At 42.2% G+C, this 21,784-nt stretch overlaps 1 pseudogene; it reads right to left on the bottom strand.

Annotated features, from left to right (window-relative positions):
• Positions 1-383: 383 nt before the first annotated feature.
• The window catches only part of LOC110543029 (baculoviral IAP repeat-containing protein 1b-like), a 45,691-nt pseudogene continuing 24,290 nt past the window's right edge, over positions 384-21,784 (bottom strand).

Raw genomic sequence — 21,784 nt, 5'->3', positions numbered from 1 at the left:
AATCCTCACACCCAACTCAAGAACCGTTCGACTCTGCCAGGCTGGCTCCGGTATGAAGTTGACTCATGCTTCATCATGTGTGGGACTAATTCAATACTAAAACTGTTTCTAACCTCCATCAAATACTCCTCCCATGCTGTGCTTTTTACATAGATCAGTGTTCTTTCCCCAGCCCCTCCCTTCCAGTTGACCTTGGAAATAGAGGGTTTTCTGTATGAACGTAACTGAAGCTCTAATCTTTAAACATGATTATGTAAGGACTGCCAAGGCACTGTTCATCATAGCTCAATGTAGGCATGCAGGCGTTCAAACAGTTATCAGCCTGGCCATTCTTGTATATGCAATAGTTATTAAACAGTTTGATTTTGATTTAGGTCTAAAGTAAGGACTAGTTATGTAACCCAGGGTGAACTCAACCTCTTGATCTCCCTGCCTCAGTCTCCTAAATGCTGGGATTACCCCATAGTCAGTTAAAGTAAAATGTATTCGAATATTGGGTTTGTAGAACTGTCGGTAGCCTTCAGCTGCATCCTTCACTTCTGAATGACAGGACAGAATGGTACTATCCATTTCCAGTGAATAATCAAGCATTTGCACTGAGGGTGTCTTTCTTTCATAGCATTCATCACTTTCATGTCCTCTTCATCCAGGAGCCAGCTGAGCATCCTGAGCCTGGTGAGTCTGGGCAGTCTCATCACACACTGACACAGCGCCTTGATAGTGGTGGCCTGCACTTGGATTCGTTCTGGGATATGCCTGGAAATGTTCAGCTCTTGCAAGTTTGGCAGGTTGTTGAGGGCTTGAAAGAAGTGTCTATATCCTTCCTCTGTAATTTTGTGATTCATTGAAAGGTCTAAGTTCTCAAGGTTTTGGAAGCCTCTGCTGGTTGCTCCCTTGGCTGGAAAGAAAGCAGACAAAAATATTCATGAAGACACAATGTTATGAAGACTTGAGTAAAGCTTACAAAGTTATTTGTAACTAATCTCACACCTACCACCAATGAAAATTGCTAATCATATTTTTTTCCAAGACTAGGTCCCACTACACAGCCCTGGGTGTCCTAGAACTCACTTATTTAGCTGAGACCAGTCTAGAACTCACATCTGCCTTCTTCTGCATTTTGACAGCTGGGATTAAAGGAAATACCACAATGCTTGGCTTTAAATGTGTTTTAAAGATATTTCTTTGAAAGCCCTGAACAGCTGCCTAGTTGATAGGGAACCACCTGGCCAAACTGCAAGGAAGAAGAAGAAACCAGAAGTTGAGAACAGAACATTTTAGCTGTCTGGGCAATGAGGATTTCTATTCTGGTCTCAAAGGAGAACATACACCAAGGCGGGGCACATAGGAAGAGGTTATAGTACAAGGGGCTGAGAAATTGTGTCTCCCCTTTTGCAGAGAAGGGTAGGTGCTATTCCAAAAAGCTTGTCTTTTCCCTGTGTCTGTGCTCTAGTGTGCCCAAATGAGTTCCTGGTTCCTTTGAGCTCTGGAGGAAATTGGGGCGGGCCAGAGTAAGTTCTCAACCCAAGTCTATGACTGGAAGTGGGGTTTTTGCTAGCAGTGTATTTTGCTTCAGTTTTAATTGTCACAACCGTGTCCCATAATTTGGGCAAGTGTTAGGTTTGATTTCACCAAGAATCATGCTATAGCTTGACTTTAAAGACAGAAGCCCTCATGTGTCATCTGTGCCCTAAGTTGGGCTGTTCAGTGATAGTTGGGATATTTCTCATTGCTTTGAATGATGGACTTTTCTCAAGAGGGAGAAGGTCAGAGGTTATTGCTTCAAAATGTAAGATTCTGGGTCTGAGACCTAATGTAAGAGAAAGGAGTGAGGCAAAATATTGATTTATAATAAACAGAGATGAGCAAGGCTATACAAAGCTGGGCCCAGCAGCACATGCATGTATTCCCCATGCTCTGGAAGGCAGGGGCAGGCAGATCACTGTGAGTTCGAGACCAACCTGGTCTACAAAGTGAGTCCAGGAGAGCCAAGGCTACACAGAGAAACCCTGTCTTGGAAAACACAAAAAACAAAACAAAACAACAACAAAAAAAAAAAAAAAAAAAAAAAAAACAGAGAAAGAAAGAAGCCATCCAAGCTAATGCTGCCCAGATTTCCTCTGAAGGGGAGAGAAATGAAACTCTTAAGAAAATCATAAATTACTACCCTCCCTCTTTGTTTTTGAGACAAAGTCTTATGTGTACATGTAATATAAACACTGTATAGGTAGGCATGATGCCTGCGAAAGCCAGAAGAAGGCATCGGTTGTCTTTATCATATGACATCATTTCCCTTGAGGCAGAGGTCTGTCCCTATACCTGAGCCTTGCATTTACTCAACTGACATGGATGACAGAGCAAAGAAAATGTTCGATCAACGTCTAAGTTGGTGAACCAGTGGGTTTATTGAGTTTGCTTTCAGGAGTGTAGGTGACTCCAGAACAGTTGCACTGCTGGAGAAATTCACTCCATTGTGGGTAAAGGTTGAATCCCAGAGCCTGGTCTTCAGTTAACCTTCCTTCTTCTAGTGCCTCCCAGGATCGTACACTTATGGGAGGCTGCAGTGGGTGATGATGCAGTCCCTGCTGAGGCCCAGCGACCTTCTGCCTCTCCTGCTGGGATTGTTTTCAGCTTCCCTGCCGTAGCCTTCCAAGATCTAGCTGTCACTATAATGTTCTGTTTATTTTGAGGCCATGCTTACAGGGCTGAGAATTCTCTAGCATTTCCTTACCCAGGATGTCCAAGGCTATATCATTCCCTACCGGGGACAAGGGGGTAGAAGTAAGAGATAAAATTCAAAAACTTTGTCCATTTGGGGAGGGAACTAAAGATTGTAGCTTTTTACTTACTACTAATGGAACTGTCTTAAACTATTTCAAAGTCAGACAGACTCAATGCCCCCTCATTTTACAATTTTGGTTTGCTTGTTTATTAGACTCCTTGGGTATGAAGGAAAGCAGATGCAGTGAGTGAGGGGGAGGAGATTATAACTTTCCCCCAATGTTATGCTTGTACGCAGCAGACAAGTTAACTTTACATCAGAATTACTCAACTAGGCTAGAAACCAGCAGTCTCCAGAGTCCTAAATCTGGTTCTCATGGTTATAGAGCAATCACTCTTAATCTCGGAGTTATCTCTCCAGCCCCAACTTGATGTCTTAATTCTCCTCCTCAGCCTGTGAGTGCTGCAATTCTAAGGCTGTACTACCACTATGCCTGGCTAAATTACCTTTATTTTATTCTATTCTATTTATTAATTTTTTTAGACAGGCTCTTACTATGTGGCTCTGGCCAGCCTGGAACTCACAGAACAGACCAGGCTGGTCTTCAATTTACAGAGAGTGATCTGCCTTCCTTATGCCTTCGGAGAGCTGGGATTTCAGGCACATGACAACACACCTGGTTTAATCACCACTTTAAATATCGTTTGTAAAGTAACAGTACTGAGCAGTGACAAGATGAAACCCAATGTTTGCAACGCATCCATGATGCCCACTCCAGGAGTACCTTTCCTGTCCTGTCTGCTCTCTTTTTCAGGAGCTAACTCCTGCCTCTTGCTCCAAACACTTTTGTGCTTATTGTTAAAAGTTGTTCAAATGGACCAGGCTCTAGGACACAAGTAATTTTATTATTCAAAATGCCCTAATGTCTCATTTTCCAGCTGTGTGTCCACCATCTTTATAAAGTCTTATCAGTAATCTCACTTCCAGAAACCTTTTCTGACCCCCAAATCAGGCCGAGTTCTTCAGCCATATGCAGAAGCAACTGGTGAAGGAGAACTGGGCAGAGTGTATTGACCAAGAATGCCCTAAAACTGACAAAAAGCTACCAAGCTACATTCTCCATCAGTTCTACAAACCCCAAGTAGAGTAATCACTTCTAGTCATGTGGTCCACAGCTGCTGTGTTAGTTGGTGTGGTGGCCATGACAAATCCCCTGTTTCCAAATCCAGTCACTTTGGGGTTAGAGCTTCAACAGATGGGAAGACAAAATGGAGTTTATGTTGACTTCGACTAAGCAACACCTCTAATTCCTGGTGCACTGGATGCCAAAGCAGGATCAGGCTAGCCTGGGCTACATAGTGAGACTCTGTCTGAAAAATAAAGATCTTAAAAGCTTCTGAGTAGGGGAAAAGACACCTCACCCTAAAGGACATCATAACATGAGAACTGACACTAAACAAAAGAAATGGTACATAGGCCAGAAACCTGAGTGAAAGTAATTCCAAAATAGAATGCACTAGAAAAGTTTTTCAAATATGAAGGCAAAAGCCATTTCCTCATCATTAAAATGGGAGAAAAGTCATGACTAGGTAACCCAGAGTAGAAGAAACACATAGAGTCCTTCCGGCAGAAGGAAAAGGGCCCTGGTGAAGGGAAGCAGTGTAGTATAGTTGAGTTTGTTCCTGAGTTCATGCAGTTCAGTGCAGGTCAACAGAGGCAGTTGAAGCCAGAGAATGAGAAGGAGCCAGAAGATTAGAACAGATTGCCAGAGTTAGTTTGAAGCCAAGTACAGCAATTCAGTGAGAAGCTGAGAGAAGACAGACTAAAGCAGTCAGCTAAGAGAGGAGTTTTAAGCCAGAAAAGCTGAGTTGAACCAGACAGCCAGAGTTCAGAAAAAGCAAGAAAGGGTAAGATTATTCATCAGTAAGCCTCCAAGATGATAACATCAGGCAAATACAAATTACATTTACACTATCAAACCACCCTGAAGAAAATATGTGCAATTAATAAGCTAATAAATGTAGGAAACAAAAAAGCAGAGAAAAAAAAACACCCATATCCTATAAAAGAAATAAAGAAACCAATATCAAATAAAAATACACAGAGGGTTGACACACCATCTCTGTCATTTTAGTTCTGAGGAGGTGGAGACAGGAGGATCACAAGTTCAGGTCCATTGAGGACTAAAAAGAGAATTAAAGTCCAGATTGAAATATTAATCAGCAGACACTGTCTCAAAAAAAAAAAAAAGATGACAATTCAACTATAGTAACATAATATAACATAGTATATTAAATGGAAATAAAAAGATTAATGGATTAGGTTTTAGAATTTTCTGTTTCTCTGTGTGTGGGGGGGGTTGTATTATGCACATATGGGGTGTGTGTGGAGACCAGAGGTTAATTGATGGATTAGGTGGATGTCTTTTCAGTTGCCCTACACCTTACTTTCTGAGACCAGTTTTCACTGAACCCAGAGACTGAAGACTCCACTGGATTGTGTGGCTAGTAAGTGTCATTGATTCTCCTGTCCTCAGTTCCATCACACCCCCTCTTTGGGTTGCTTGCTGCGTATCACACTAAAAGAGCTTCCTGCATCAACTGAATGCATTTTACAGACTGAGCCATCTCTGCAAACTCAGGCCTGTATCAGGTATTATTCTGGTGATTGTGAGTTTTTTTGTTTGTCTTAGACAGGGTTTTCTGTAGCATATACTGACCCCTAGTTTGCTATGTGGCCAAGGATGATGACCTGGATGACGATTATCCTTGATCCTCTTGCCTCCACCCTTTGAGTTCTGGAATCATAGATGTGTGCCCTTATAACCACTATGCCTGTTTGTATGTTGTGCTAGGGGCCAAGCCTAGGGCTTCATATATGTCACACAAGCAATTTTACCAAGTTATCTCCTTCCTGGGGTTAAGTTTCAAGTCTATTAATCTATAACTATAGATTAAAAGGTTCATCTATTAATTAACTGTGGAAGAGACTCACCTTAAATTTTGTTACATAGATTAAAGGGCAGGAAAAAGACATAAAAATTATTCTGGATGCCTGTGTTTAGTACACAAGAAGTGAGCAGGAGACATGAAGTGCCACCACAGGTAAAGAGCATTGGTCTACCAGAAAGATCTTACAACTTGATATGTGCTGTGCACCTAGCTTGAAGATATAAAAACAAACTGGAGCTATAAAGAAGTTAGACAGGTGCCAGAGATCAATTAATCGATTTTTTTATTTGGGGATTGAGCCTGGGCTTCTGGCATTGGTCTGTGTTCTAATTCTGGTTTAACTGAACTTAGAAAACAAAATCCCCAAGACCGTAAACTGGAGAAGCTTGTCCGGCCCTATGGTGAAGACTTCCTATACATATTGTAATCTTTCAAGCAATAAATAGAGTATACTGTCAGGTTTGTGAAGCACCAAGTGTCATAAAGAAGACTCGACTAGGCTGTGGTGCAGTGGCAGAGCACTGGCCCAACACACATGAGTAACGCACTGGGTTCATTCCCCAACACACACTGAATAGCTTCTATAGCTCCCAAAGGACACTGATGAACTTCCCAGTCTGACCAGGATGAACCTAAATCTGCAAAAGGGCATGAGAAGCAGCAGCATGACAGACGAAATGAGGAAGTATGTTGGACAGTTTACACACACTTTTTGTATACACTTGCAGCAGGCAGCTCCAGTGATGTTAGTGGCTTTTACACTCACCAATTTCCAGCACACTGTCGTCATCCAAGGTGTCGTGAAAGGCAAGAACTCGGAGACGCTGAAGCTGTAGACACTGCTGGACAATCAGTCTGGCCACTTGGTTAATCCCGTCCCCAGTGCGAAGAAGCAGTTCCTCCAGGTTCCTGAGAGAACCCAGAGCCGGTGCTGTGGGAGACACAGCAAGCCATCCTTTGTCACTGGTCCACCATGAGCAGCTGTGACCCAGGCATTCCGAACTCTAGGAGACCCCACTGCTAACAGATCCTATGCATGATGGTCCTCTCCAAGAGCAAGAGAAGGGGTCAGCACACAGCTGTTCCCTGCTGCTCTCTGCATCTTCCCCAACCTGTCTCTTCACCCAAGTCCAGGCTGTCTCCTCATTTCCACTTTCTCTCCCACAGCCAAGCTTCCTCTGGCGTCAGGTCACTTACTCTTCTGATTCTACCCCCTTTTTGTCATCCTTCCTCCTGCCATCACCCCAGTGATTTCACACCGAGGAGACCCACACTAGACACTAAAAGCATGGTAAACTACTGTGAAAGCCTTCCTTCCCCAGTTCACTCTTACTTAGCAGGATATTCTGTAGATCACATGATCACTAAGTCTACTCCTGAGGACCCACAGAAAATATTTTGAAAACTTTCTGGCATGGACCAATGTTCCAGATTCATCTTTGCCTTTTCCTGTTCTAGTTCTTGAATGAATGATGTATCCACAGACTCTGATTCTTTCAGGAAAGAGTACTTAGAAAGCAACTCCAGAGATTTGGGCAATCTACACAATGACACAGTGCTTGCTTAGCATGCTTGAGACCCTGGGTTCCATACCTGTGCCACCAACATGCACACACGTCCACAGGCACAAACATGCCAAATAACTGAGCCTTCTTTTCACTCCATTGTTTTTGTAAAATCACAGCAAGATGGGTAGCCAGCAGCTCTGCTGGGCCACCTATGAAACCTCAGGAAGTTTCTTGTCATATCTGCTTAAACCAGCAAAGCTGGGTGTAAAAAATATGCCCTGATGGTAGTTTCATTAGTATGCACAGGGTCTGAGCTTCGTTTAGTTGGGTTAAATGATTTATTTTGGCTTTTAAAAGACAAAGTCTCACCCTATAGCTCAGGCTGGCCTGGAACTCATCATCTCCTGTCTCACCCTCCCAGGAGCTGTGATCAGGGGCACTTAGAACTGTTAGGCCCAGCAAGAGCCTAAATATAAGAAGGTATGAAGAGAACTCAGGAAACTAATCATCCATCGATGCAAAAATGCAAGAGACTCTTTTTAACCACTGTACAATGGGCTCACCCCTGCTGGTCAGCTAGGAGTGGCACCGGGAGACAAAGAGCTTAGGTTTTTAAAAGACACAAGGCGGGAATCTCCTGGGGTTGACTTTTTGGCAAGTTAGGATTGGATGAAGTGTCTAACTTTTAAAATAATTGGTTAGTTCTGGTCACCCTTAGGTCTAGTCAGCCCTGTCGTAAATATCTGATCTTCAAGTCAGTTTGGAATTTCCTGCCATCCACAGTTAAATGTGTGTGGGGGGGGTGATTAACTCATCCCATGTCTGTTCTGAGGAGTGGGGGTTATAGGCTTTGGATCAAAGGTCAGGAGAAGGATTGGGGCCATTTGGCCCAGTTTCCAAACAAAGCCCATCTCACGGGCACCAGCCGGTGATTTTTTTCTCCATTTAGTAGAGATCTCTGCTTGTTCTCTTCCTTATCTCTGCCCTCACGGATGGCTAATGTCAGGAACTTTTACATTCCTCGGTTCTCTGGAGAAGCACTAAGAGGCTTTAATTAACAGGGGCCTAAAACTTGCAAATATAAGTTATAAGGCAATTAAAAGAAACATAGGTTACAAAGTTAGTCTGATTCTTTCATTTCCCCCTTCTTCTTGTAACTGCTTCAATCATGAAGCAGCTGTAGAGTGAGGATTCTATTTTAAGAAAATTTTGCCCTTTGACTCACATTTCATCCTGTAGAATGGGACAGTGGGTCGAAGATCCATCTTCTGGAATTCCTTCATGCTGATGACTGGGCCGTTGCTATCTCAGTTTGAAAGAGGCTGAAATGCTGGTCAAAAGTTGGGGCGAGTACGTGGGTAGTTACCTTAGTCTGTAATTATCTGGGTTTTAGTTTTCATTCTATGTTCAGTCATATTTACTCTTTGGTAATATTATCTTAGTGTAAGCACTTGCACTGCACTAATCTTTTTCCTAATAAACATACCAGATTATTTACAATGCAGGGTTCAAACATTGAAAAAAACAAGCAGAGTAGCTAAGGGTCCTATTTCTTGAGTGCCCAAGGGAGTTGCTTTTAACTGAATTTCTCCTGGATCTTTAGAGCTCTCACCCAAGATACTAGAATCTCTTATTTTGATGCCAAAATCATGGCCTTTTGTCCAATTATAAGTTTTTTCTAATTTAGTAAAGATTACTAGGAGGCAGTCAAAGGCTGGTCAATGAGGCAAGGCAGTCCTTAACAGTCTCTGGTTAGTTGATTCAATTGAAGAGACTGGGAGCAGTCATGTCAGCTTCCAAAAAGTCCAGATTTCAGCTTGTAGTCCATAGCTGGTCCCAGAAATAGAATCAACTAGGTGAAAATCTACTGAGACAAATTCAGACTAGAGACAGAAGTTAAGATTTGTCTATTACATGGAAAAAATGAGGAAACCTAAGACCAGGGAAAAACTCATCTGGGATCCGTTTGAGCTATGCCAGATCTAGGTCTCATGACCTTTTGATTTTTATAAACTCATATGAATCTTTGGTACACAAAAGAAAATATATGTTAAAAGACTCAGAAAAGTAACATATCAGCAAATCTAATACAACAACATTCTGAGAGTAACAGGTAAAACTATATCCAACGGAATGGGCACCAGTCATGTGTTTGTTTTGTACCTTTTATAAACAACTTAAGTTTATCCACAGTCTGAAACTCTAATATTTTAACTGTGAGCCCTGTTGGTAATCAGCCATCAAAGGAGCTCAGCTACATTTTGTATATTTAGACAGGAATACATTAATGGATTTACTGCTAAACCCTGGATGCTCGGATTTTTCTTAACAAAGCAACTAGAAGGAGTAGGTTTAAGATATTTCTGTGTCAAAGTCTACCCCAGAAATGGCAGACATTAAGAATAACATAATAAAAGCTATGACTTTTGGGTCAGATATATACATTAAACAGATGTTTCTAGCATGATGATAAGTACCTTTAAATCTATTTCCAGAAAACAACCAAAGAAAATTAAAATTTCAAGCTTGTGACTGAATAGTAAGCAGTCAGTGCCCCATCAACTTATCAGAAGTCTATTGATCGATGCCAAAATTCTGAACTTCTTAAATCTTATACCAGTATAAGCACAAGGGTAGCAAAGAGAAGAAATCTAAAATATCTCCCCTTTTTAATATGTCTTAAACCATTTTTTATCATTATAACTCATTTTTATATATTTTAAAACACTTAGACTCTAAATTTTTTGCATTTATTAACCCTGAAACATTTTTTTAGACCAAACAACATTTTTTATTTTTATAACCTAAACTTCTGAGCACTGAGAATGTAGCTCAGTGGTAGAACACTTGCCTAGTAAGTCTGAGGTGCTAGGTTCAATTCCCAGCTCTGCAATAAATAATTAAATCATCATAACCTAAACTCCTATATCCTCAGACCCTACATAAGCTCTATATCTTTTTATCCAACTACTTATCATAAGACACAGGCAACTGATATAAAGCCTGTGAGCAGGGCAAACCTGTTTTTCTTTTTACACAAAAGATATAGTACCTAGTAGTTCTAACTAACTAATGAACTGTCCAATGAGCTGATAGTGGACCTATTTGTCTGCTCTTTAGCTGCCAAGCTACAGTTAACTTAGCCTAGCCTTCCAGCCTAGCCATCAATGTGATCAGAGACCTGAGAAGGATAAATTATGAGCTAAGTAAATGTACCAATCCATGTACCAATCAAAATGACAGAGATGACTAGTTAGTCCATTACCTAGGCAGTGTCCCTGGCTCCTGTGGTCTCCTGGCTTTCTGAGCAGAGGCAATCCAGTCATCAGGCATAGAGGATGAGAAACTGCTGCTGTGGGAAGAGGAACAGGAGAGATTGACCTCACCTCACCTCAGACAATGTGAAACAATGACTCTGCAGGTGTCCACAGCTGCATCCACAGTTAGGCTGGGCTCTAGTAGTGGGCCAGTTGGGGCAGTATTGCCCAGTGGTTAGCATACCACAATCCAGAGTCACGGTCATCTGTCGTTGTCCAAATCTTCTCGGAGACCTTGGGGAGCTACTGCCAGGATTTTGGGACTTTCTGTCACAATGAACTTACACATGTTAAAATGCCATATTCATCAGATCTCTGACAAGCTTGAAGGCCAGCATATCTAAGTTACTCTTTGTCTATTTTTATCCTCTGTGTCCTATAAAACAGAATGCTATAATCTCTAATTTGGCATATTCCTTAGATGCATGTTTTAGAATCAAATTTTAAGTAGATTCATATAGGCAAACTTTATAGGTACCCATCCTAAATTTAACCTTAGAAAAACAACCTAAACAAAAGGACTGGGTAAAGCTTAGTCTATAGTGTAACTTTAAATCTGCTCTTTCTGACTAAAATCAAAATAAGACCTTTAATCAGGCACAATTTATAAAGGGGCTAGCAAATCTTATGAATCTCCCCATCTTTTTAAAACTTAAGAGCAAAAAGCTTTACATACTGGGATCAAATAAGTTTGAGAACCAATTGCCTAAGAGAACAGTTCAGAACAAACAATAGCATAGAACAATTTTAAACTGTATGAATTATTCTGTCCACATCAAACCTGTCAGCCAGATTTTTTTTTAAGAGAACATAATAAAACATTTTGCAATGAAGAATCACCAGCCTTTTAAATGAAGTACAAGATATTTTACAGTTTTTCTTTCCCAAATAGTATTGGCAGGTATAAAGAACCAAAGCAAACATCACTCATATGCCCCCTGGCTTTTATATACATACACAGACCTTTTATAACATTGTATATACCTTTAGGTTCATAACTTTGTTCTTCTGGCTTAACCAGACACTCTTGCTTTAGACAAGCTATTTTTTGCTTTAATGTCTCTTGCTCACTCTCTCTTTCTTTTAGACAACAGAAAAACTCCCATCAAAAATTTTTTTCTAATTTTTTAAAGGGTTGGGAAACTGTTCCAAGTTCATTGTTAGACTGCCCAAGAGATATTGCTTAAAAAAAATCTGATAAACTGTAAACGTTTTAACATCTTAAACATTTTTAAAACTCATCTTTGCAATATCAGAAAAGTATCTTTTTCTGGAGTAAATTTATAAAGCATAACCATAATTTTAAAAGTCAAAACCAGATTTTTAAGACCAAAATTTATCAGTGTAAACAACCCAATCTTTGGAACCAATACCAACTCAGAACAAGACTTCCTTCTTATCCTAAAAGGAAATAAAATCATTTTGACTCAGAGATTTTGCAAACTTTGTTCTTTTTCTGAGCCACACCATGTGGCAATTTACATTGTTGTTATTTAAACATATGCATTTATAGACCTTATAAACACATAGGCACATATACATGTTTTAAACAAGAATTTGAATTTTAACCTTAAAACATACCCAATTATTTTTGATTATACCAACCATTTAAAACCAGTTGAAAGTAATTATAAAATGGCCATATATTTAAATAGACAGACAAAACTTTTTTTTTTTTAAATTTAGACTCAGCTGTAACTCTAAACATTACAGCAACTGCAATTTTCTTCCTACATCTTTGTTTGATCTGTAAATTGCAATTGACTCACGCCCTCTAGGTGGGAGGAGGGAAGAGAGAGGCAAGAGGCCTTGGTGAGCTCCTGCTGCTCACTTCCCTGCTGAGCTGACTTGAAGGCAAGGGGGAGGAGTTTTTCCTCACTTTCAGTGGCCTGAGCAGCTCCTGTCGGGTGCTGCTCCCTGCCTAGCCACGTACAAGGACTTCCACCAAGGGAGCCCACGAGCCTTGCCTGCTCCCTTGGCTCTCTTGTGAGCTTCACTTTAGCTTACCTCCCACAAAGGTCCTGAACCCGCTTCACAGCCGGGCCTCTCCCTCTTTGGCTGCCCATCATAAGGGGCCACATCAAACCCGTGCCCTGCTGGGTGTGCATTGTTATTCCACAGAGGCTCAAGTGCCCAAGCTCAGCCCCCCGGCAGCCAGCTCCACCAAGTCTCCCCAGCCACCTGAAAGCACTCCCTCCTCGGCTCCCTCGGGAGGGAGAGCACACTGCTTGGTGTCACCTGCCATGCAGCCGTGTGCCCTCCCTAGCCGAGAACAAGTCCTAATTTTAACTGTCCTCTGTCCAAATTTTCGTCAGTCCAAGTCTACAAAGAAACAGACACAGAAAAACACATACATACATGAGAGACACAGGAATTGCCACCTTGCCTTATTTGGCCAAGGCGCAAAGACTCAGATTGTTGGGGGAGCGCCCCTAATCCAGCTTGGAGGACCGGAATCTCTACATCTCCTCCCTTTTCACAGAAAGGGGCAAGTTTAGCGTCCTACAGGATGCCCCGCGGCCTCGGCATTAATGACACGTCTGTCTGCCTTAATGAGACCATTCCAGGCGAGTGGCCTCGAACCACTCAGGGGACTCGAACCAGTTCTACAGATGCTCGCAAGCCAGACCATAAACCCAACACTGCTACTGTTGGTATAACAGAACAAACATGTAACAGACAAGAGACACAGGACAAGGACAACCGCGGTACCTACTTCTGAGCTCAGATGAGTCCTCCGATAGCCAGTGTACAGAGTTCTCCTCAGTACCCCTAAATCCCGGACGAGCCCCCATAATGTTAGGCCCAGCAAGAGCCTAAATATAAGAAGGTATGAAGAGAACTCAGGAAACTAATCATCCATCGATGCAAAAATGCAAGAGACTCTTTTTAACCACTGTACAATGGGCTCACCCCTGCTGGTCAGCTAGGAGTGGCACCGGGAGACAAAGAGCTTAGGTTTTTAAAAGACACAAGGCGGGAATCTCCTGGGGTTGACTTTTTGGCAAGTTAGGATTGGATGAAATGTCTAACTTTTAAAATAATTGGTTAGTTCTGGTCACCCTTAGGTCTAGTCAGCCCTGTTGTAAATATTTGATCTTCAAGTCAGTTTGGAATTTCCTGCCATCCACAGTTAAATGTGTGTGTGTGGGGGGGGTGATTAACTCATCCCATGTCTGTTCTGAGGAGTGGGGGTTACAGGCTTTGGATCAAAGGTCAGGAGAAGGATTGGGGCCATTTGGCCCAGTTTCCAAACAAAGCCCATCTCACGGGCGCCAGCCGGTGATTTTTTTCTCCATTTAGTAGAGATCTCTGCTTGTTCTCTTCCTTATCTCTGCCCTCACGGATGGCTAATGTCAGGAACTTTTACATTCCTCGGTTCTCTGGAGAAGCACTAAGAGGCTTTAATTAACAGGGGCCTAAAACTTGCAAATATAAGTTATAAGGCAATTAAGAGAAACATAGGTTACAAAATTAGTCTGATTTTTTTCAGAACCACTCTCACGTTCTAAGTGGTCTTTCTCAAAGGGGTTATTTAAGATCTACCCGAGAAACTATCCTAGCTATGTGACCAGAAAACAAAACTGTTTAAACTGGAAAAGAAAAGAGCAAACCCCACAGTAGAAAGCTAGCCCCGGACACTAATAATGATAGTATGCTGTGCTTTCAGTTAGGAGCCCAACTTGATGATCCTCTGGAAGAATTCAGCCAACATCAGATCAAGACAGATGCTGGGACTTGCAGCCAAGCATGGGCGGAACTCTAGGGGTCTTGAGGAAATATTGGGGGAAAGATGGAAGGACCTGGAGGGAACAGGAACCTCATAGGAAGACCAACAGAGACAACTAACCCAGTCACATGGGGGCTTTGAGAGACTGAGATATCAACTAAGGAGCATGCATGGTGTGGACCTAGGGCCCTGCACACATGCAGCCAGTGGGCGGCTTTGTCTTCACGTGGGTCACCTGGTGAATGGAGGGGGTGCTCTTTTTATATGGACTCTATTGCCTGCTTTTGGATCACTTCCCCCTGGGAGGGCTGCCTTGCCTCACCTCCGGGGATGAAGATAAGAGCAGACCTGATGTGACTTGATGTGCTGGGAAGGTTAATACAGGAGGGAGGGGGGCTCCCCTTTTCTTGGGGGAAGGAAAAGGGGAAGGGGAAAGAGAGGACTGGGAGGTGGGGAGGGAGGGCGACCCTCAGAATGTAAAGTAAATAAACTAATACGAAATTAAAAAAAGAAAAAGAAAAGAAATGAGCAGCTGAACACTGGAAAAGTACTTTCTGGAAAAGACAGTCGCTGTGACAGTCCTAAGAGATACCTGTATGTAGAAACCTGGATGTCTATATATGTATATAGATCCTTGTGTGTTTATGGAATAACAAACTATGAGTTTGCACACATATTTCCAATTTGTGGTTCTTTCTTTTTGACATTTGAAAAACAACTTAAATTACATTTGGCAGCGGCCAAGCCTCTTCTGGGAATGGTGCGTGAGTGTGATGCTGGCGGCTCCCCTTATTACAAGGCCTGAGGACTTGGGTCTCCACATGACAAGGACCTGTGGGGATATTAGTGCAGAATCTCCTGGTCTTTCCCAAGGGAATGCTTGGTTCACTTTTGCCTTGCATTTGCAAGGCTCAGATCAGGCTGTGATTGATTCTGGTTTGGCTCTGAGGATTGTGGGAGTTTGTTAATGATGATGTGGTTGAGCCAATGTGAGGGCCTGATCTAGGTACATCAGCTATTGTCTGGATGTTCTCTCTACATAGAAACTTGGTTTTGACAACAATTTTCCCACTGACCTGTTCCAAACAATAGCTATGTGATTATCAAAAAGTTAGGAAGGTCTTGATGGATCTCCAGTTCCAAGACTTAATAGAAACACTCAGAGGCAAACCAAGCAAGGGTAAGGAATTGAAATTGCTAATTTGCAGAGAGCCCTGGGCAATAAAGGAATTAAATATCCTGATTAGGGTATGAGAAGATGCCAGTTGCCAACAATTAAATCAGAATTTCCTGTGTTGTAATCTATCATCTCTTTATACTGCAACCACAATTGCTGCCAACCATGGTCACTTGGTTAAGTACCAGTGTGTTGGGTTAGATAGTAACTGCTTGCTGAAGCTGTTTCCTCTTTCTTGACACAGTTCATGGGTTGGCAGGAAACTGTGGAGATTGAGGAGGAGAAAGAAGGGAAAAGTACAGTGTGCACGTTATTGCTACACATAGGAAGGTCTTAAAACAGACTGTGCTTAAGAAAACGAATGTAAAACCTTTTCAGCTGTTAAAAAATGGATGTATAAGTAAGGGTGGCCTGAGCTGTCTCAGTGTCAGAGTGAGTGAACTGCATCCCTTGATGCAAGTCTTCATTCACGGACTGCACACTTCCTCCTTCAGGTTCTGAACCAGCTGGCACTGCACTCCAGCATATACCTATGTGTATTTAGTGTGTGTGTGTGTGTGTGTGTGTGTGTGTGTATACATACTTGAGAGTGCATATGTGCATTTACTTTGGCATACATGTAGCATAGTATGGGTTTAGGGGTTTAGAGATCAGAGGACAGCTTTTGGAAGTAGGCTCTTTTCCTTTCAATCATTTGGGCCCCAGAGATCCAACTCAGGTCATCAGCCTTGGTGCCAGGCCTTTTACTTGCTGAGCCATCTCCGGCCTTTTTCCTGAAAAAGCTATAATTTTGGCTGACCTCTGTGAGGGAAATCCTGAAATTCACTTTGTGACTGTTTGTGTGTATGTGTGTGCACTCATCTTTAAAAAAGGAAATATAATCCACTCCATTAAGGCTTCATTAATAAGCTGGGCACAGGAATTCAAAGTGTTGCTTCCTTAGACTGACCGGCATTCTGCTTTAATACTTGTAATTTTCTTTTCCAGCAGTGGGGAAACTTGATGCTCGCAGTGTGAGTTTTACACAGTCAACCTGAGACAGTAGACTTCAGAGTGCCTGATGTTGTCCCTGCCGCTTTACAGCACCTCCAAGGCCAAAGCAAACACACGCAGCAGCTGCCTGCACAGAAGGGAAGAGGAAGGGGGGGTCATCTCTCCTACAAAAGTCTGGGAAGCACTGTGAAGACAGAGGTCTGCACCCCGTATCGACATTGTCTCCATTTTCCCCATTAGTGTTTCCCATGAAACCATATTATTTTTCTAAACTTTCTTTTGTTTGTTTGTTTTTCAAGACAGGGTTTCCCTATGTAGCCCTGGCTGTCCTGGAACTCACTCTGTAGAATAGTTGACCTCTAACTCAGAAATCCATGTGCCTCTGCCTCCCAAGAGGTGGAATTAAAGGGATGTATCACCACCACCTGGCCTTCTAACTTTTTTTTAACTAAAAAAAAAAAAAAAGTATATAAACTCTCTATACTTGTCATTGTGTTCAATATGGTTTATCACAGATTAGTTTTCTTAACATAAATAGAAGTTTTTGTGTAGATTCTGAAACCTTTGAAACAGAACAGGTAGAGCACATCTAGAATGGGTGTCCAACAATAGAGGTACACAGTGCCACCATGACCAACTTCTATCCTAAGGTATCAGTGAGTCTGAGAGTATTGCATTTAATGAGTTTAAGCATGAGGATGCTTGAGAGCAATAGTATCTGGCGGTGAGACTGAGTATCACCATGGTGTCCTTCAAAGGACAAGCATGGCTGGTGAATGACCTCTGTATCAGCACATTCCACAAACCATAGGTTCAATTTATTTTTAAAGTTTCTGTGCTAAACATATCCAGACCTTTCCCCCTCTTCCTTACTTTAAGAACAACACACTCTGAAAGGCTCTGCCCTGCAGACTATCAAAGCAGACGCTGAGACTTATGGCCAAACTTTGGGCAGAATGCATGGAATCTTATGAAAGAAGTGGGAAAGAGTAAAATCTGGAGAGGACAGAAACTCCACAAGGAGAGCAACAGAACCAGAAAATTTGAACACAGATTTTTCAAGTACCATGCATGGAGATAACCTAGAACCCCTGCAGAGATGTAGCCCATGGCAGTTCAGTGTCCAAGTGGGTTCCATAGTAATGGGAACAGGGACTGCTTCTGACATGAACTGATTGGCCTGCTCTTTGATCACCTCCCCCTGAGTGGGAAGCAGCCTTACCAGGCCACAGAAGAAGACAATGCAGCCACTCCTCATGAGACCTAACAGACTAGGATCAGAAGGACGAAAAAGAAACCCTACCCTACCAGTGAACTTGGGGAGGGGCATGCTTGGAGAAGGGGGAGGAAGAGAGGAATTGGGAGGGGAGGAAGGAGGGAACTAGAGGGGGGATACAAAGTAAATAAAGTGTAATTAAAAATAAAATAAAAATTAAAAAAAGAACAACACAATGTAACATTTTTTTTTTACATGGCATTAGGCATTGTAAGCAATGGAGAGGTTATTTAAAGTATATGAGCATGTGTGGGGTCACGGGAAAACACTGCACCATTTTGTATCATAGAGTAGAGGATGTTCTAGTGTTTACAGCAGCAGCAGCTCCTGGAATGGACTGTCATGGAAGTAAAGGAAAACTGTACACACCTTGATTTGTTGTGAGTTCACTGCAGGAGGGGGAAGAGGAGGAGGAGGAGGAGGAAGAGGGGGAGGAAAATAATAAATTAAGAAATGCTTCTATAAACTTACCAAACTTTTCTGATGTTTTCTTATCTGGAAATTTTTGGCAATTAAGATCTCGTGTCTTCAGAGAAACAAAATGTGGCAATATGTTGACTGTGAAAGGAAAAATAAAATTTAGTTGGGTCAAACATGTTACCTATGACTCAGAGCAGTACTGTTGAGATAAGGAGTATTTAAAAAGTGATGAAAGGTGATATAATATTCAGAATTACTATGACTAAGTAGAAGACTCTGCTCTGAAAATGAAAGGTTTAAATTGTAAACAGATGCACTTCACTGTTGTGAAAGCCTCACTGATGATCCGGCGTGGTTACAGTTCCCACGACACCTTTGCATTTTAATTCTAGAGTATTGAATAACTGTACACAGGAGCATCTGAAGTCAAAGTTGTACAGTCCTTACCAAATGGTGTGGTTTCAAAGCATTGGCCAGAAAACTCAATCTCTCTGAGTTTATTGCAGGAAGCAAGTGCAGCCATGAGAGACTCACAATTCAAAAGGAAATCACATTTCAGATGGAAGACATGAAGATTTAGAGAGTTCTGAATCAATTTAACTGTAAAGGATGAAAGATTTTCAGAAATTAGAGGCTGAATGTTTCTATCAGAATTGGACCCTCAATCTATCAGTTCTAGCCCCAGTGATTAAACAGGCAGTGACACAACATTCATAATATAGTGACTCAGTGGCAAGTATCTAGAGCTCAGACTACGTTTGTTGGGCTCATGTTGTGTCTAATTGACACAGTCATATGAAAGAATAGCTTTCTATAAGGAACTGAATGAAAGTTTACCAGTGACATTTATGAACTCTATTGTTGGGGGTATGCCCCATGTTGGGTGCCAGCAGTGGTTCTCCTCCCTGGGGAACTGCTGGCCATAAGCCAATAAAAGCAGGAGGAGCAAAAGTTGAGATGCAGGCCTTTGAAGGCTGCTAGCATGATGGAAAATGCCCTCTGGGAACCACTTCAGGGAGACAGTTCAATTTTAATTCAAGAGAACAATTTTATACTCATTGGGGAGTGGGTGAGGGCTCTCAGGATACATGTACATAATTGGCACTTCAAGGATTCTTGATTTACACTAAACAGGATGCTCCTACCAAAAGAATGGGAACACAGTACCTAATTATCATATGGGCATAGGAAAGGGAGAGCTAGCAGGCAACTGTGCCAACAGCCATATATCAGATATGGTTAGAGGAATCTATGCCTAAAGATACTTTCCAGATGAGGTCAGACAGAGAGTAGGAGGCCCTGCTGGGAAGAGGAAGTCCTTCATCTAGTGCCAAACTCAGAATGGCTATCTGGACTGGGAAGACTGCAACCTCAAACAGCAGGGTCCTACCAACAGGAGAGGAAGTGTTAGGAGTGTAAAGCTCAGGCTGTGCAGTCAAACCTTCTGTTTGGAGACACATTTCCTTAGCCCTGAGTCATCCCTGACCTCATTTCCCCAGCTGACAATCAGCAATAATCTTCATACCTTCTCTCACACAGGGGCTGTGAAGACTGAGTCAGCGGTTGTGAAGGGCTGAGAACAGTTCCCCACACATTAAAGAGTCGGGTAACAAATAAATCTCTGCCCTCTTAAGGAGGAAGAGCAATGTTCCCACACCTTCCCATGGACACAGTTCACGCTGTGAAGCCCAGAGAAGGTTTAACTAATGATTAGTTAATAGTTCTAACAATTACTAGCCAACTAGCTTTTCCAGCTGAGACATGAGCTGGAGATCCAAGCACCATCCTTACCTAGTCTGGAGAGGTCAGACTCTGTAGAAGTTTGGATGGATAACTTATTCATGTGGTGGAGGTTTGGGAACTCTCCAGGAAGGATTGAAAGCACATCTGCTTTGCCATGTAGTCTCACTGACAGTTCTTTCAGGCCCAGGAACTTGTTCAAGTTAGCAAAGAGTTGATCTGGAAACCAGCACATAGTTCTCATCACTCAAGGTCCCCAGTGGAAGTTCTCAAGTGTGCTGTGATCTTCAGCCATTTTCATGCTTTCAAGATGAAGTTTCTCAGACTTCCTAACACCAGTCTAGGAAGCACATCCAGGAAGATATTGTCAGCTACAGTATCTGCTGATCATAAACTACAGGGAAAGCCCCGTACTGGTCACTAAAATTACAAAATAAATAAAGCTTCTCTCCAACTAACAGCATGGGAACGTCTGACTTTGAACATGCGAAAAGGGTGCAGTTGGACTCTCACTTCCAATTCATGAAAGCTAACTCAAAGTGAACTAATGACAACTATAACAACTAACATTAGAACTCTTAGAAGAAAACAAGCAATTTTCACAACCTTGGGCTTCACCATGAATCCTTAAATATGACTTACTGACTTACTAGAATATATTTACGATGAAGCAGATGAAAGGGAAAAATAAGACTAAATGAGATTTGCACCTTGTAGGTGGGGAAGTATAATGAAGAAGCTACCATGAAACACAGCGGGGAATTTCCTCAGCAGGTTAAACAGGAAGAAGGTGTGGTGGCTCACAGATGTGACCTCAGTGGCTGGGAGACTGAAAAAAAAAAGGGGTTACCATAGCTCAGGGCTAGCCTGTGTTGTATGGTAAGTCCCAGGGAAGCTTAGCCTATAGAAGGGATCTGTCTCAGAACACTGAGCCTCGGTCTCAAATGCCATATGAGCAGGAAATTCCTAAACAAGAGGGGTGTATGGCACAGGGATACGGCTCAGTGAGAAAAAGGACTTGTACCAAGCCTGCCAACCTCATTTTGATCCCTAAGCGCCACACGGTGGATGGAAGGGAAAAATGGCATTCCTGAGGTTGTCCCTGCCCCCCTATACGCATGCTCTGACATGGTTCCATGCCCATGCACACATCTGCAAATACACACACACACACACACACACACACAGTAAAAAACAAAAAAAAAACATTCAGATATAGACAAGAAAAGCATTCCTAAGCATTTAACACACAGCTAAAGACAAGAACTAGACTAGTTATGATTATGAAATTTTTAAAAAAACCGAACATTTACAGGACTGTCGAAACTTCTAAGTAACGATAAACAAATTTAATGAAAGTCAGATGAAGCCTGTACTGAAAATAACCAAATATTACCTAATGTTAAACACAACTAATAGGAGATATTTTTCCTAGTTGGTTTCTGTCAACTTGAAACAGGCTAGAGTTATTAGGGAAGAGGATCCTAAATTTGGAAAAAATCCCCTAAATTAATGATTGATGAGCAAGGGGCCAACTCAGTGGGGATGGTTGTGCTGCTTTGGGCAGGTGGTCAGGAGTTGAAGAAGAAGGCAGATATGTAAGCAGCCATGGAAAGGAAGCCAGAGTCCTCCCTGGTCTCTCCTGTTCCTGCCTCCAGGTTCCTGCTTGCATTCCCTCTGTGACATCCTTCAGGGGTGAACTGTGCTAGCCGGGAGGTGTAAGATGTGATAAACCCTTTCTTCCCCCAAGTTGCTTCTGGTCAGAATCTTTTGTTACAGCAACAGAAACAGAAGTAATACTGTATTGTTCCTACTTTTTAATTCCTTTTCTGGAGAAGCTAACCCCCTCCTCCTTCTCGAACCCAGAATGCAGATATCTCTTCAGCAACATTGCACACACAGTCCAACATTGACTAATAACAAGCAGTTCAAGTACCCTTAAAACCTCTC

Source organism: Meriones unguiculatus, chromosome 6 (genome assembly GCF_030254825.1).
Source record: "Meriones unguiculatus strain TT.TT164.6M chromosome 6, Bangor_MerUng_6.1, whole genome shotgun sequence".
In the NCBI taxonomy this organism is placed as follows: Eukaryota; Metazoa; Chordata; class Mammalia; order Rodentia; family Muridae; genus Meriones; species Meriones unguiculatus.
This window is presented reverse-complemented; position numbering and strand designations above follow the sequence as displayed.